The sequence below is a fragment of the Malaclemys terrapin genome, chromosome 9 (genome assembly GCF_027887155.1).
Source record: "Malaclemys terrapin pileata isolate rMalTer1 chromosome 9, rMalTer1.hap1, whole genome shotgun sequence".
NCBI lineage: Eukaryota > Metazoa > Chordata > Testudines > Emydidae > Malaclemys > Malaclemys terrapin.
The window spans coordinates 14,753,062-14,770,269 of record NC_071513.1 but is presented as its reverse complement, the minus strand read 5'-3'; the positions used below and the strand labels follow the sequence as shown (position 1 = coordinate 14,770,269).

At 41.2% G+C, this 17,208-nt stretch overlaps 1 protein-coding gene across 4 annotated transcripts in view; it reads right to left on the bottom strand.

The window, feature by feature from the left end:
* Nucleotides 1–17,208, bottom strand: part of STAG2 (stromal antigen 2) — a 177,112-nt gene that overhangs the window by 132,265 nt on the left and 27,639 nt on the right. The window contains exons 1-2 of one of the 4 annotated variants that reach the window (XM_054039121.1): nucleotides 15,041–15,234; nucleotides 13,768–13,843 (exon numbers count right to left, since the gene is read on the bottom strand). The exons of the other annotated variants lie outside the window; for them this stretch is intronic. The gene's annotated coding sequence lies outside the window, so the exon portion shown is untranslated. Of the gene's footprint in view, nucleotides 1–13,767; nucleotides 13,844–15,040; nucleotides 15,235–17,208 lie in introns of those variants that run through there. 4 annotated transcript variants of the gene reach the window in all.

Below are 17,208 nucleotides of genomic sequence, written 5' to 3'. Positions count from 1 at the left end.
TTAATGCTAATCAACCAAAATTCAAACTGAACTGAAGGGTTGCCATGGTATCAAAATGTTTAAACTGCAACAAAATTTGCCCTCAAATAATTCAATCCATAATCCATCTTCGGGGGGGGGGGGGGGAAATCAAGAAATAATAAAGTAAGGATAGTGTCTCACCAAGATAAGAATGAACAGTCATTCTCCGGACACAAAATGTCAAGTGCATGATGGAAAAAAATTCCCAAAATTCACTGGTTCCACTTCTTATATGTATCTTTTATTTTGCAATAAAAAAGTATCAAGTAGTTAATATTAAGTGAAGAGTTTAAAATCATCTAAAACAACTACCATGGTATCTATTACTTCAGCCCCGCAGATGATGTTCAAGAAAGAAAGACTGAGCAGTTGCTGTCACCTTCTCTTCAGTGCTGTTCTCCTGCTTTTATCTTTTGCAAAAGTAGTAGAAGCAGCAGTGCCAGACAGATGTCTCAAACAAGTTACATATGCTATGAATTTCTCTCTCACACACACACACACACGAGAAATACTCCCTACTATCCCAGCTCACTAAGTTATGATAATTCCTTCACACTCAGCATACCATGAAGATCACGCTAAGTACATAGGGCTCAAAAGGTATCAATGAAACTACTTCAGCTATTTATTGTCACTTTCACCTACACACATGAAAATTCTCAAAGATAAATAAGTATTGGGGGGGGGGGGGGGAGAACAGTCTTCTCTGAAGGCTGTGACAAAAATACGCACTACATATTCAACATCCTTTTGCTATTGCTTCTCTTATACAAGACATACTAATAGACTACTATTGGGGACACTCTCTTCTAATAAGTTGTCCATTTTTACAGATTTTTATTGCAATTAACACTAGTTATTGGAAATAAGATGACATTTTACTGTGAAATTTTAGTTTCCATATTAGTTTAATATTTGTAATCAGTGAATTTTTTAATATAGCAAATCAAATCTGACTCATCTCTGGGTTAAGGTGAGGAATGTATCTCAAATAATCTGCTTCTACCAGTATGGAAAACTGCTCCAGCCACCCAGTTTGAATTTTTAACCCAATATTTGGACTTGTATAATCCTGTGTTTTACCATTTCTGTTGATGCTTGATATGACATCAACAACTACTTTTTTTTTTTTATTTTATTTTATTAGATATCAGGTACTACACCAGCTACTGAGTTTCCCTGCTAATTTTTGTGGCTTCACAATTATTTTACTGTTTCTTTTCACTGTTTCTATGTGAAAGACCCACAAAAACAGGAGAAATTAATTAACTATACAAGGGCAGCAATGAAACTGTCAAAACACAAAGAGCTGTCAAGTACACAAAGGAAACAAACTGAAAAAGAAAAATTCCTACTGGTTTCTCTAATTTCTTTCAGTTATATCAGGGGTCAGCAACGTTTCAGAAGTGATGTGCCGAGTCTTCATTTATTCACTCTAATTTAAGGTCTCTTTCTATAAGTCTATAACAGTGGTCTCCAAACTTTTTTGATTACGCACCCCTATCAGTAAAAAAAATTGAGTACGCACCCCCTGCCGCGCTGGCTCTACCATTTTTGCCAAAGCAAAAAAAAAGAAAAAAGAGCAAGCCGCTCTGACTCCCGCCCAAACTGCTGAAGCCAAAATAAAAAACTGCTCCTCCTGCCGCGCACCCCCAAGGATCCTCTTGCGCACCCTACTTTGGAGACTACTAGTCTATAATATATAACTAAACTATTGTTGTATGTAAAGTAAATAAGGGTTTTAAAATGTTTAAGAAGCTTCATTTAAAAATTAAATTAAAATGCAGAGCCCCCCGGACTAGTGGCCAGGACCCAGGCAGTGTTAGTGCCACTGAAAATCAGCTCGCGTGCTGCCTTTGGTACGCATGCCATAGGTTGCCTACCCCTGAGTTATACTAATCTTAGGTATTACTTGCAACGATAGCTGGCAAAAAATTCAGACAGAAGAGTGATTAAAGTTCACAGTATCACTTTTAAACTGCTATATTCCTTCTAGTCTTTCCTTTTCTGAGGCAATACACCATTAATGATGTTTTACTTGAATACTAAAGAACATATTTCTCTAAAAACTGTATTCCATGATGTTCACCAGTAACAGTGCTCAAATTTTCAATTTTAAGGCATTAACTTTTTTATAACTATTTATTCAATGTCAGTGTTTCTTCATTCTAATGAGGTAGTTAGCCACCAATTACAGAATTAATATTCAGCACACTCTGAATCAAGAAAAGTGGTGACTGCCCAAGATTCTGCTGTGACTTATTGCTAGCAGATGTGCTTCTTGTTAAGGATTTTACCAATAGCTTGTGATCATTTCTCTCATAATTCTAGCATCATCTTGTTAAGTTTACAGCCTGTTCAAAGAGGTATTTTTAAAGTTAAAAAGACCATTTTTTCATAATTCAAACACTTTTACTGTTATTTATAGTAACCCTCTTGATATTTGAAACTGAAGTCTACTTTTTCAAAAATATTTTTTCAGTCCCACATTAACTTGTTATTGTGGGGTTGCTCATGAATGTTGGCATGCAGATGCATGGGGCAAAAGAACAGCTTAGGAAACAATTTGGTTTAGAAATTCAAAACTGAGATAGGTTAATTTTTTATTTAATAACTTAGCATTTTATGGGATAATGTTAACTAGTGAATTTTTCAAAATATGTGCTTCAAATCCCCCAAGTACTGATCTTTTAATAAGAATGATGGATTGGCACTGAATTACCTTGTGTCACGCTAATCTCTTTAGATTGTGAATATAGCATGTCAATCTTGTGTACTGCATATTTAGGGTTACCATATTTCAGCAAGCAAAAAAAGAGGACGGGAGGAGCCCCGCCCCAACCCTCCCACTTCCCGCCCCTTCACAGAACATCCAACCCACCTCCCCGCTCCTTGTCCCCTGACTGCCCCCTCCTGGGACCCCTGCCCCTAACTGCCCCTCAGGACTCCACCCCCTATCTAAGCCTCCCTGCCTCTTGTCCCCTGACTGCCCCCTCCTGAGACCCTCCTCCCATCCTAACTGGCCCCCTAGGACCCTACCAGCCGTTCGTCCCAGCATGCTTGTCCCGGCACGCTGGGCAGCAGTGAAGGAGGAGCTCCAGACTGCCGGAGGCGAACTGCGAATGCAGGGAGGGAGGGAATGATCTCTGCTGCAGGGGAAGCGGAGGAGGGACTCTCTCTGGCTGTCGGAGCCCCATGTAAGTGGCAGCATCTGGCCGGCTGCCCTGTTAGCCGCGCGTGCTCTGCATGCGGGGGGGGGGGGGGGGGGGGGGGGGGGGGGGAGAGATCCGGACATTTACAAATTCCCCCCCAGACGCTATTTTTAGCTCAAAAAGCTGGACATGTCCGGGGGAATCGGGACGAATGGTAACCCTATGCATATTCAAAAGGGCTGTTACTGTTGGGAATTGCTGTTTATCTCAATAGGCAACAGAAAAGTCAAATGCTGTTGTCTAGCCAAGTAAGATTAAGAATACAATTTAACTTATTTCAAAATGGTCTGCATTTGAAAATTTCCAGAATTTAAATGAAGTTTTCTGACAGACTCTACATTAAGTAGATCACATGACAAACGTTACATGTAGCCAGTAGTAGCAATTATGTGGTGGTGATTTCATAATTTTTTTTATCATGATGGACCTGTTAAAAGACATTTAGATATAACAGAATCTGGTCACAATCTGACTATATATTGTTAGGATAAGATGTAAAAAGTTTGTTTACATTTGCAGAAGATAGTGCTGCCCACTTCTTGTTGACAATGTCACCTGAAAGTGAGAACAGGCATTTGCATGGCACTGTTGTAACCGGCGTCGCAAGATATTTACATGCTAGATGCGCTAAAGAGTTATATGTCCCTTCATGCTTCAATCACCATTCCAGTGGACATGCGTCCATGCTGACAGCAGGTTCTGCTCGATAACAATCCAAAGCAGTATGGAGCGACGCAAGTTCATTTTCATCATCTAAGTCAGATGCCACCAGCAGAAGGTTGATTTTCTTTTTTGATGGTTTGGGTTCTGTAGCGGAGTGTTCCTTTTTTAAGGCTTCTGAAAGCATGCTCCACACCTCATCCCTCTCAAATTTTGGAAGGCACTTCAGCTTCTTAAATCTTGGGTCGAGTGCTGTAGCTATCTTTAAAAATTTCACATTGGTATCTTCTTTGCATTGTGTCAAATTTGCAGTGAAAGTGTTCTTAAATGAATGTGTGCTGGGTCATCATCTGAGACTGCTATAACATGAAATATATGGCAGAACGTAGGTAAAACAGAGCAGGAGACATACAATTCTCCCCCAAGGAGTTCAGTCACAAATTTAATTAATGCATTTTTTTTAAACGAGCGTCACCAGCATGGAAGCATGTCCTCTGGAACAATGGCCGAAGCATGAAGAGGCATATGAATCTTTAGCGCATCTGGCACATAAATATCTTGCGACGCCAGCTACAACAGTGCCGTGCAAAATGCCTGTTCTCACTTTCAGGTGACATTGTCAACAAGAAGTGGGCAGCATTATCTTCTGCAAATGTAAACAAACTTGTTAGAGCGATTGGCTGAATAAGAAGTAGGACTGATTGGACTTGTAGGCTCTAAAGGTTTACATTGTTTTGTTTGAGTGCAGTTATGTAACAAAAACCCTACATTTGTAAGTTGCACTTTCATGATAAAGAGATTGCAATAGAGTACTTGTATGATGTGATTTGAAAAAACACTATTTATTCTGTTTATCATTTTTACAGTGCAAATATTTGTAATAAAAAATAATATAAAGTGAGCAATCTACACTTTGTATTCTGTATTGTAATTGAAATCGATATATTTGAAAATGTAGAAACATCCAAAAATATTTAATAAATTTCAATTGGTATTCTATTGTTTAAGAGTGCAATTAATCACAGTTAAATTAATCGTGATTTTTTTTAGTTAATTGTGTGAGTTAACTGTGATTAATCGACAGCCCTAAAAACCATTTTTATAAACAATTCTTTGTTTTGAAAGAGTAATTTTAATAACCCTGGTTAAACACTTACTGGTTTAAGTCATAGCAATATAAACCACCCAGTACAAAGTTTTGTTTTAAACTGATCACTGATTTTAATCAACTTTTCCATTTGTACCTCAATTACTTTCTGAAAAAGGTGTATTCTCCTTTGTTGATACGACCATTAAAAACACATTGATTTACAACTAGAGCCTTTACACTAGATTTGTTGCATCTTTTTGACTCCTAGGAGGGTACAATATAATTATATGCTTTTATTTAAGCAACTATATAGTTTAATATTTTCAGATTCTTATTAAGTGTACATTTTAGAATTAAGAAAATTATGACTTATACATTGCTTATTTACTACTATTATGCCATATTTATAAAGCTTGACCTCAGAAGTCAGACTGGGGGGGGGGGAGGGGAGGGAGATATCTTTCTACTGAAAAGCCGCCTTTAACTGAAAATTTTTGATAGAGGCTCATGATTTAGCATCTTTACTTTTTATGTATATGTTTTAATAGGTTATAAGTAGCTTAGGCCTTTAGCATATTTTGTATTAAATCCAGATTATTTTAAAAAGATTTTTAAAAAGAAAACTTTGTAATTTAAATGAAAAGAAAAATCAATATTTATCCACCCTGACACTATTTATGTCCTCCATCTTTAGCAATTACAATATGTAAATTCTGAAAAGAAAACTATAGCTTTTTTGGACAATAAATATGAATGCTAAAGTTGTGAGGGTTTTAACAAAATTATATATAAAGATTCCAATGTCACTGACTGATGCGTGTCAGAGATTCCACACTGTTTTATGGTATGGATTGTGCTTAGATTAAGTTTCTTAATACCCTGCTGAACAAGGATGCTGTGGATCATAAATACTGATATTTCATCCCTTGCAATTTCATAAATGTGAAGAGTACGACTAATAACTTCACTCCAAGGATATTTATTTGGCATCAGAGCATGAAGATAATTCATCTTCATCCTTAAACCCAAAACGAAGAAATATCAAGTTTTAGAGAAAAAGACTCAAGGAGACATTAGTACCCAACTTAATTACATGACAAGAAAACTTCTGTCTGAGTGTAAATGAGGTCTGGCAGTTATTCAACCTCATTTCTACTTAAAACATTTCCTCTATAGCAGGGGTAGGCAACCTTTGGCATGCGTGCCAAAGGCGACACGCAAGCTCATTTTCAGTTGCACTCACACTGCCCAGGTCCTCGCCACCGGTCCGGGGGGCTCTGCATTTTAATTTAATTTTAAATGAAGCTTCTTAAACATTTTAAAAACGTTATTTACTTCACATACAACAATAGTTTATTTATATATTATAGACTTATAGAAAGATACCTTCTAAAAACGTTAAAATGTATTACTGGCACATGAAACCTTACATTAGAGTGAATAAATGAAGACTCAGCACACCACTTCTGAACGGTTGCCAACCCCTGCTCTATAGGGTATGAAAATTCTTGATAATTAAATGCCATCAATTTGGTTCTGTAATGGGACGAGCCTGCAACATCTTTTTTCATAGAAGAGTGTTTATTTCTGTTAAATATTTTTGAGTTCACAAAAGTAGTGACTCTACCATTAAAGCCACGCCCTGACTTCCATTAGAACCCTATTTTCTTAATATTGTCCAATTTTAATTAGAAAAAGGTCACATACACTCAACCAAGAGGTTAGGAGAAGAATTTTTCCTTAAAAAATTTAGAAACAAAAAAATAAACTTTACCTTTCAACTTTACTTAATCCAAACTATATTTATTACATCTATTTTTACAAGGACTTGTGCTTTTTGGCCATTTTTTCTTGTTACGGGAAACATTTAAGAATGCCAAATTTCACATATGTATATAAATCTGTAAACACTCAACATACAGTAGTTTTCACAAAAAGGACATTTTTCTAGATATCAATGATTCTTCATTATTATGGAATGGATCTCTACCAAAAAGTCATTAAAGTGATTTAAGCTTTAATTACTATGTAATTAAAACTTCACATGCCAAACATGTAACTGTGTTCTAGAACTGCCAGGAAACTTGCAAGCTTATTATATCACATGGGAAACGTCAGTCAGAGAAACAGAATGGTGTGCAAGCACCTTTGGCAGCTGTTACACTTGCTAAATTCCAACCAACGAGGGGGGAGAGCAGAGTGGGATGGGGCACAGAAGGAATCAAAGAGACTGGCAAGCCAGAAGCAGGAACGCTAGGACTGGTGTTAGACTAGGGTTACCATACGTCCTCTTTTTCCCCGGACATGTCCGGCTTTTCGGCACTCAAACCCCCGCCCGGGGGGAATTGCCAAAAAGCAGAACATGTCCGGGAAAATGGCGGCTCTGTTTAAGAGCCGGGCTGCCTGAACGCTACCGGCTTCGGGCAGCCCCGTGCCTCCAGACCCTGCGCCGCCGGAGCCCGGGAGGGGAAGTGCCCGGCTGGGGGCGCAGGGTCTGGAGGCACCGGGGCTGCCCGAAGCCGGTAGCGCTCGGGCAGCCCAGCTCTTAAACAGAGCCTCCAGCGGCTGGAGCCTCCAGCCCCCGGGGCTCTGTGTAACTGACACAGTGTCAGTTACACAGAGCCCCAGCCGCTGGAGGCTCTGTTTAAGAACCGGGCTGCCCGAGAGCTACTGGCTTCGGGCAGCCCCCTTGCCTCCAGACCCTGCGCCCCCAGCCGGGCACTTCCCCTCCCGGGCTCCAGCGGTGCAGGGTCCGGAGGCACGGGGCTGCCCGAAGCCGGTAGCGCTGGGGCAGCCCGGCTCTTAAACAGAGCCTAAGAGGAGCAGAGCCTCCAGCTGCGGGGGCTCTGCTCCTCTTCGGCTCTGTGTAACTTATACAGTGTAAGTTACGCAGAGCCGCCGGAGCCCCGGAGGGGAAGTGCCCGGCTGGGGGCACAGGGTCCGGAGGCATAGGGGTTGCCCAAAGCCCGAGCGCTACCGGCTTCATGGTTTGCTGGGCAGCCTCCAGACCCTGCGCCCCCGGCTGGGTGCTTCCCCTCCCGGGCTCCAGCTGCGCTGGGGAAGCACCGGCTGGGGGCGCAGGGTCTGGGGGCTGCCCGGGAAACCACGGAGCTGGTAGCACTGGGGCAGCCCTTTCCCCCTGGCTGGGAGTGGGAGGGAGGAGGGGGCGGAGTTAGGGTGGGGAAGGGGTGGGGTTGGGGCGGGGCTAGGGGGTGGGGAAATGGGCGTGGCCATGGCCCGTGGAGGGTCCTCTTTTTTTATTTATGAAATATGGTAACCCTAGTTAGACCATCGAATGGGGCTGCACCTTGGGAATGACTGGCTGGGGTCTGAAATTGGGGAGCCAGGACTAGACTGTAAATCCAGAAATGAGACTGAACAGTTGGGAGGCTAATCAGGCGAGAATACCGACAACACAACAGGAGATACCAGAGGACACCCACCAAAGAAATCTTTAATGGACAATCAAACCATCACCTTATAGTGCCTAGTGCTTTACACAATAAGAAGGAAGAGTCTGGCATAATATCAAATCAGGTTTAAAAACAAATAAATAAAGGAAATTCCAAAACTTAAAAACCTTACAAGTCAAATCATTTCAAGATATGGATATGCCATTACCCATTAACTGCAAAAATAACCTATGTTGAAAACTACAAAAACAAGCTAAGAGTAACAAATCTGATATCAAGCTCAATCCCAATTTATAAAAACAGTTTAAATACCCAATGACTAGCCCCTAAGCAACTATAACTGCTCCTGTAACAAGACAGTAACAAGGACTACGAAGTATAAATTATTCATACAGCTCTCTCTCTCTCTCAAAAAAAAAATATATAAAACTCCAGCGGATCAAAGCAAGTTCGATATAACGCAGTTTCACCTATAACACAGTAAGATTTTTTGGCTCCCAAGGACAGCGTTATATTGAGGTAGAGGTGTATTAATGTAAATCTAAATCAATACTGCGTAACAGGTAACACTCAATTTTCAATTACAATGGTAGTAAGCTCAGGTCTCAAAACATCAACAAATTCAGGGGCAGAGTTAAGGTTTTCTGGGTGCTAGTTATTAAGAAGGTTTCTGTTTAACGGTCTGTGTGTGAATTGAGTGTTAAGGTTAATATCAGAATTGTTTATGGATGTGTTTAACAGTATATCTTCTCTTGAATTACATATAGCAACCTTACCGGTAATTTAATTATTTTTGGTTATAGAGTAAGATTAATAACCTACAGTTCTCACATGGTTTTAGAGAACTTCCAGCGTTTACTTTGATTTCCTCTCCTAATACTAACAAAAAGACAAGCAGGAGTCCAAATTAATCAGCCTTCTGGATACACAGTGAACAGTTAGAGCAGTGGTTTTCAAACTGCAGGTTGCGACCCAGTACTGGGTCACGGAACGTAAGGTACTGGGTTGCGGCAGCTCTGCTCAGCACCGCCGACCGGGCCATTAAAAGGCCCGTCAGCAGTGCTGCCTGGCTAAGGCAGGATCATTCCTACCTGTTCTGACACCGCGCTGTGCCCTGGAAGCAGCCAGCAGCAGGTCTAGCTCCTAGGCAGGGGGGCCACGGGTCTCTACACGCTGCACCCACCCCCAGCCCAAGCACCGGCTCCGGGAACCGGCCAATGGGAGCTGGGGGGGGGGGGGCAGTGCCAGCGGGGCGAGAGCTGCACGGAGCTGCTTTCATACCTCCACCTAGGAGCCGGACCTGTTGTTGGCCGCTTCTGGGGCACAGCACGATCTGCGGTGTCAGGACAGGCAGGAAGTCTGCCTTAGCACCCCCACTGTGCCGCTGCCCGAGGTAAGCCTGCGCCCCAGTCCCCTACCCCAGCCCTGAGCCCCTGCACATCTCGGATTCTTTTCCTGCACCCTCATCCCCAGCCCCACCCCACAGCCTGAACCCCCACCCACACCCTGAATCCCTCATTCCCGCCCCCACTCCACAGCCCTCACCCCCGTGCCCCAACCCTCTGGCTCCATTGGGTCACAGGCATCAACAATTTTCTTCAACTTGGTCGCCAGAAAAAAAGGTTGAAAACCACTCAGAGCAACATGAAGCCATTCCTACCTCAAAGGTTTCAAGCGGACTCCACTGGATTCCCAATACATGCTGGCGTAGAGCACGCTCCTCGATCTCATGTGTATATAGAGTTGCCATAAATGGCTTTTATTACCAGTAAACACTTCCCTGTTCACACTGGAGGACAATACATGTAGTAGAAGGATATTTTTCTTTGTAAGTCATGGTAATACAAATAATATATAGGAGCAACAAACATGGACCAGGACCATATTGTGCTAGATTCTACAAGGGGGGGGGGGGGGCGGGGAAGTCCCTCCCCCAACGAGCTTACAGCCTAAATAGCTACATTTTATATCCTGGACCTTCTAATTTTTTTATACATTACTACACATGACTATATCCTATCTCATCCAGGGAGTAGACTGAACTCAACTGTGATACCTACTACTCCCCAGAACTTAAATGATTGAAAATAAACGTGATAGCATATTTTCACCTTGTATATATTAAAGGTCGGATAAAATTAAATTCAAATCTATGACTGGCTAATGAGGCAACTAAATTGTTATCATTACCGTCCTGTTACATTCAAGTAGCAATGGTTAAATGTGTATTGATCTCCAAAAAGTCAACTTAAACAAGTGACTGTGTCAAGATCTGCATACGGGAAAGAGTGACAAACTAGAAACACGAAAGGATGCAAGGAGATAAAACAGTTTGTGTTTTATTGAATATGGGAGGGAAAAGAGGAGAAAGTTTCACAGTATGTGCTACTGTTCCTCTTGTGTGCCTTGAAATTAAATTATTTAATACCAATAATCTTAGATGTTGCATAATATAAAAGAAAATGTTTTTTTCACATGAACCTGAATTTCCTAAAAATATGCATACAAAACAAAAAAGGTTTCTGAATGACATATCAAAGTGACCAGTGAACTTAAGAGATGAAATACTACTAAAAGTAGAAACTTTTTCTTCATTTGCATATTCTCCTGTAGGGCATAATGAAAGAAAAACAATGATTTGTATGTAAATATATCAAAAAATGTATCAGGAGTTTCACCAGCTTTACCAGTACCAAGCAAAAAGAGCTGTATGTAGAAACAAGGAACACAGGCATGATCCCAGGAAAGAACCAAACAGGAAATAAATATACTTAAGAGGGGGAACCTGAACAGACACAAAAAGCAGATGAACAATGAGGAGTCCGGTGGCACCTTAAAGATTAAGGGATTTATTTGGGCATAAACTTTCGTGGGTAAAAAACCCATCTGAAAAAGTGGGTTTTTTATCCACAAAAGTTTATGCCCAAATAAATCTGTTAGTCTTTAAAGTGCCACCGGACTCCTCGTTGTTTTTGTGGATACAGACTAACACAGCTACCCCTCTGATAAAAAACAGATGGATGAGGTAGAGGCAAAGATGATGACGACTCCAGTGGTACAGTGGCTACGTGGCTCTGATTAAGTGTTCTTTACTCATTTTTGAGAACTATATCCCATAAATAGAAGGGACAAGGAGTGCTGTAGGAGAAATACATTAAGTTCCTGGGGAAAGGAGGTGCCTTCAAGTTGTTCTTTAGCAACTACTTAAGGCAGATTACACCATTAAGCACAGGCAGTGAGAGGATCACCACTATGCATAGCCTTTGGGAGAGTGTCACCAAATGCCTCCCTGTATTTACACCCTACACACCACTGAAATAATCTTTGTACAAAATATGCCTTGTGAAGTATCATTTGAAAACTAAAATTATGACTGAAATGAGTTTACCAGACAAAGGGCAAGCTGACGCCTCTAGCCAGGTGTGAAAGTTGATTGGCAATCACCAGTCAAGTGGCCATTCTTCATCAGGGAAGTGAGGCAGAAGCAGACTGATCTCCATTTTGCAAACTACATGGAATCTCTTTCACAGTGAGACTCCCATGTCTCCAGCCTCACAGCTGGAAGGAACTTTATCTAGGGCAGGGGTGGCCAACTTGAGCCTGAGAAGGAGCCAAAATTTACCAACATACATTGCCAAAGAGCCACAGTAATACATCAGCAGCCCCCTATCAGCTCCCCCCTCCCAGCGCCTCCCACCCACTGGCAGCCCCGCCAATCAGCACCTTCCCCTCTCGCCTGCACGTCCGAATCAGATGTTTCCTGGCATGCAGGAGGCTCTGGGGGGAGGAGCGGGGGCACGGCCTGTGGCAGAGCCAGGGGTTGAGCAGTGAGCACCCCCAGCACATTGGAAAGTTGGCGTATACAAGGAGCTGCATATTAACTTCTGAAGAGCTGCATGTTGTTCCAGAGTCACAGGTTGGCCACCCCTGATCTAGGGGTAACCCTCTGGAAAATGCTTTGAAAGAGTGACTGGACAATAAAAGTGAGGGGCAAAAGCACCCCAGGTATTCTCTTTGTATCTCTCTTACTCGCTCTTTCACCTAAGATGACAAAGGAACCAGCCCTTCGGACTTTGGGCCCAGATGCCAACTTGAAAATTTGGTCACTTATATTGCTGGGAATGTGTGGTAAGGATTTTACCTTGAACTAAGTCTAGATTATCAAATCTTAGCTACTAGGAAGCGTTTTATCTTTATTTCTCTTATAACCATTGCTGAATTTAATACCTTGTACTTGTACTCACTTAAAAAATCTCTGTCATTAAACAAATCTATTTCATTCTTTAATCAAAACTAATCCAGTGTTGTGTTTAATCTGAACTGGTTGGTAACTTCAATTAAAGCAGCAAACTACAGGATATTGACCCTTTACAGGGGCAATGGACCTCTATTATCTGAACGGTCCAGGAGACGAGTGGATAGTGCAGAATATCAGTTTCCAGGGAAAATCCAAGACAGGGAGTGTATTGGGGTTACCTTGCAAGAGGTAACCAAGGCTGATGGAAGCCAGAGCGTTGGCTGGAATGTGGTGGACAGGTTGCAGCTATACACAGACACTCTGCGTGTGACTGGCATTCTTGTTTGGCTGGTTGTGAGGCACCCAGGTTGTAAGCTACAGCAGCAAAGGTTTGTGAGGCACCCAAGGTTGCAGGTGGTAACACAACCACTTTACTAGTCTGGATTGCACTCCAGAATATGACAGAGAGTGAAAGGGAAATGGGGTGAGGAAGACTGTATATGACATTTCAATTTTCAGAAAATTCTACATTTTATAATTGCCGAAACAAACTCAGAAGTAACGCCCCCCTTAAAATATTTCAGTCACCAAGACCATCTTTGAAAAGATATGCATATGTGTATTTTGGAAAGGTATACTGGAAAAAGAAAATAAGAGATCCAACTTGAGATTAAAATTAAAACAAATATTTTAGTCCTAAAATGTTGCCTTTCAGTTGTGTACGTTATTTACAGAGAAATCATATTAACATTGAGCTATCCCTCCCCCCCATATTAACATTAGCATACCTCCAGTACCAAAAACCAGACTAATCACTATTTCTTTTAATTATGATGGAAAGAATGCTGAAACCAACAATTAAGGTTTAATTTGTTAAGAGGATTAACAAAATTAATTCTGGCAAATATGACACTTTGGTGAATATGGCATTTAATCAGTTTTTGCACAAAATTTTCTAACATTTATAGTTACAAAGATAAACCTTTGAAGGTGTACAGAAAGTAAACGAAGTCTATGGTTTCAAGCTATTTGTTGGAAGATGCATAGATAGGTAGAACCACAGAACCAACAGCCAATCTGCACTGGGTGGTTCTCCAAAACTATGGAGAAGAATACATTGCCTATTTTCCTTACCCAGTGCACTTTACAGTAGCAGTCCCTTTGGTGCTTTGTCACTACTCCCGCTGCAGTGCTCCTGCACACCCCTCATCTGTGGGGATAAAGAATGGATGGCAAATCTGTCTTACAGAAGATCCTCAGCATTCAAATCCTTACTAAACATCAATATCCAGAGAGCTCCCACATAGTCATTTTTTTCAGCTAACAGGCTGTTTGCCTTCCTAGCACGAGTTCACAAAATCCTTCCTCAGCGACACACTATAAGAGGTCCTCAATTGCTCAAAACCAGGCAATATCCGTCCTCTGTAGGATGTGAACAGTCTCCGTTCATTTCAAAGTATTAATTCTGAAGCCTCTCTGCATCTTAGTTTACCCTTAAATTGTGTGGAATTTCTGGGAGGCTTCATTAATTTCCCTCATCTACCTCAAATCCTACACACACTTGAAGTGCTGACAGTGAGTAGGAAAAATCTGGCTAGTGACCAACTGGATTTGTCAAGGGTTGACAAACAAAAATGAAACAAACGGTGCTGCTGTGCCTCTCAGATACAGTGCTAAAGCTAAAAGCAAAAGAATGTGCCTCCTTTAACAGCTGTTTTTATGTATCTATTTTTATGTTTACAAAAATGCTGTCTATCAGAAAATATTAGCAGGCACGTGTCTATTTCCCAGAAGCAACCACTGACTGTGTCAAAGAAAATATATTCCCTAAAAATATGCTATTAATATAAGTTATCCAACCCGCTCAGGAATGGCAAGCCTTCTATTCTTCCCTGAGAGTCAAGAGACACTAGCTCTGTCAAGCCAGGAATGTAGGGGTGCAAATTTAAAATACAAGACCCTCTAACTGAGAACAGTCCACTACCATCCTCCAGATACCCAAATTCAGGAAAAGTGGTCTCAACTAGCAAGGACTCAAACCATATAGCTTTATGCATCAAAGCCAATACCTTCAGTTATAACTGGAAGGTACTGTGGTCTTCAGAAAGTTAGTGTATTGTGCGTTGTCAAGCAGGGAACCAGCCAAATTCTTTGGGAACTGTAGCTTTTAGGATAGCATTCTAAGATAGGTGCATGTACTGTACAGAGCATTGCAGTAATACAATCTGGAATGGCATGGTGAACTGTGGCAAGATGCACCCTCTCCCATAAGTCCTGCCTAGTGGATGCTCTTGACCCACAGATCACCTCTTCTAGGGGCACAAGTAGTGCAACATAACACACAAACTTTGCACAGGACTCTAAAATCATTGTTCTTTACTTCATTTATACAAAAATAAAACCTTACATGCATTTCCCTGCCTCCGTTTTTTCACCACTCCAGAACATTCTTTGCGCTGGACTCAGGGTCCTCTGGGGCAATCCAGTTCTGCATGTCTTCAATCATGGAGCCTTCTCTTCTAGCCAGAACTTTGTGTGTGGCTCTCTGAGTCTTTATTCTGTTGCTAGTAACTTTCCAGCCTCCAAACTTCCAGAACCATACAGACAAACTGAAGGAAATGGCATCTCCTAGATCCAGCCAACCTCCTCAGAATATAAATTGACCAGTTAGGGCTCAAATATTATCAGTAATGGATTTTATGTTTTCTTCCAGAAACAACAAAAATGTTAAATAGTGTAGGGCCAAGAACCAGTCCCTGCAGGACCCCACTAGAAATACACACACTCAATTCTCCATTTGCAATTACTTTTTAAGACCTATTATTTAGTCAGCTTTTAATCCATTTGATATGTGCCATATTAATTTTATATCATTCTAGCTTTTTTAACCAAAATATCATGCTGTACCACTTAAAATGCCTTATCCAGGCAGTCCTCAACTTTATGACGTTCGACTTCTGATGAACAGCACTTACGACGTTTCTGATTTGATAACCTGATTCGACTTACGACAATTGGTTTCAACTTTACGAGGCTAGGTCCTGCAATGCAGTGTACAGGGAGTCCTCGGACTTAAGACACAATTCATTCCTCAGAATTGCGTTGTAAGTCAAAACCACTTTTCCCATAGGAATCAATGGTATGAAGGGGGGATTGGTTCCTGAACCAAGGCTTGAGACACTATTTTCATCACAATAACCCAGGCTTTTGTACTAAATGAATCATAGATAACTAATGTTGCAACATCAATGTATTTACCATACACTGTATTTTGTAAGCAGCATTCAAACAAACATATAAACTCACATATGCTGCTCAGAATGTCGGCAACACAGGCTCAGAAAGCCAAGGAGAATGGCACACATGCTGAGCCTCAGCAAATCACTGTTCAGGCTTTCTAATGGGCTAAGACCGGAGCCGGGAGCCAATCAAAAACAAGCAGCAACCCTACCTGGCAACAAGCTACCCTGCTGCCTCAAAGCCAATCAGAAGCGACCCCTTCCAGCTCCATCCCAGTATAAAACATCCAGGAAGTGATTTCAAGCAAACTTTATGTAAATCAAGAGTCATAAGGGTGAAACAAGCGTCGTAGGAGCGAAACAGGCAGTCAACTGAAAAGCGTCGTAAGTGGTGTCCGATATAAGTCAGCGTCTTAAGTCTGAGGACTCCCTGTATTGCGGTTCTGAGTTCCGACATTTCGACTTACAACGCAATTTTCAGGAACCAATTGCGTTGTAAGTCCGAGAACTGCCTGTACAAGTCTAAGTATAATACATTAATGTTATTACCTTTATCAACCAAACTTGTAACCTCATCAAAAAAGATATTAAGATAGCTCCTGTCAAACTATTTTCTACAAACCCATGATGATTAGAATTATTTTTATTACCCGCCTTTAAATTTTGATTAATTCAGTTTCATATCAGCCACTCCATTATCTTCCCCAGGATCAACAGACTAACAGACCTATAATTACCCAAGTCATCCCATTTATCTTTTTAAATATTGGAAAAACATTAGCTTTCTTCCAGTTTTCTGGAACTTCCCCAGTATTCCAAGACTTACTGAAAAACAACATTAATGGTACTGCAAGCTCTTCAGACGGCTCGTTTGTAATTCTTAGATGCAAGTTATTCAGACCTGCTGATTTAAAAAGGTCTACTTTTAATAGCCGCTGTTTAACATCCTCCTGAGGCACCAGTGGAATGGAAAGAATGTTATATGATATGACTGCATCATCTGTTTTTCACCAAATACAAAACACAAATATTTATTGAACGTGTCTGCCTTTTCTACATTGTTGATAATTTTATCTTTTTCATCTAGTCATGGACCAATACTATTGTTAGGATTCTTTTTGTTCCTAGAATACATGAACTCCTTATTGCCCATAATTCTGCTGACCCTCAATTTGTACTTGTATCCCTGTTTCCCTTATCAGTTCTACAATTCCTAGCTTCTGATTTATATTCAAGTCTGTCAACCTCCCCTTTCTTCCATTTGTTTATATATTTTATCGCTGCCTTCACTTCCCCTGTAAACCGCAGTTTTGTTGGAGGGGGTTTTGTTCTGTTT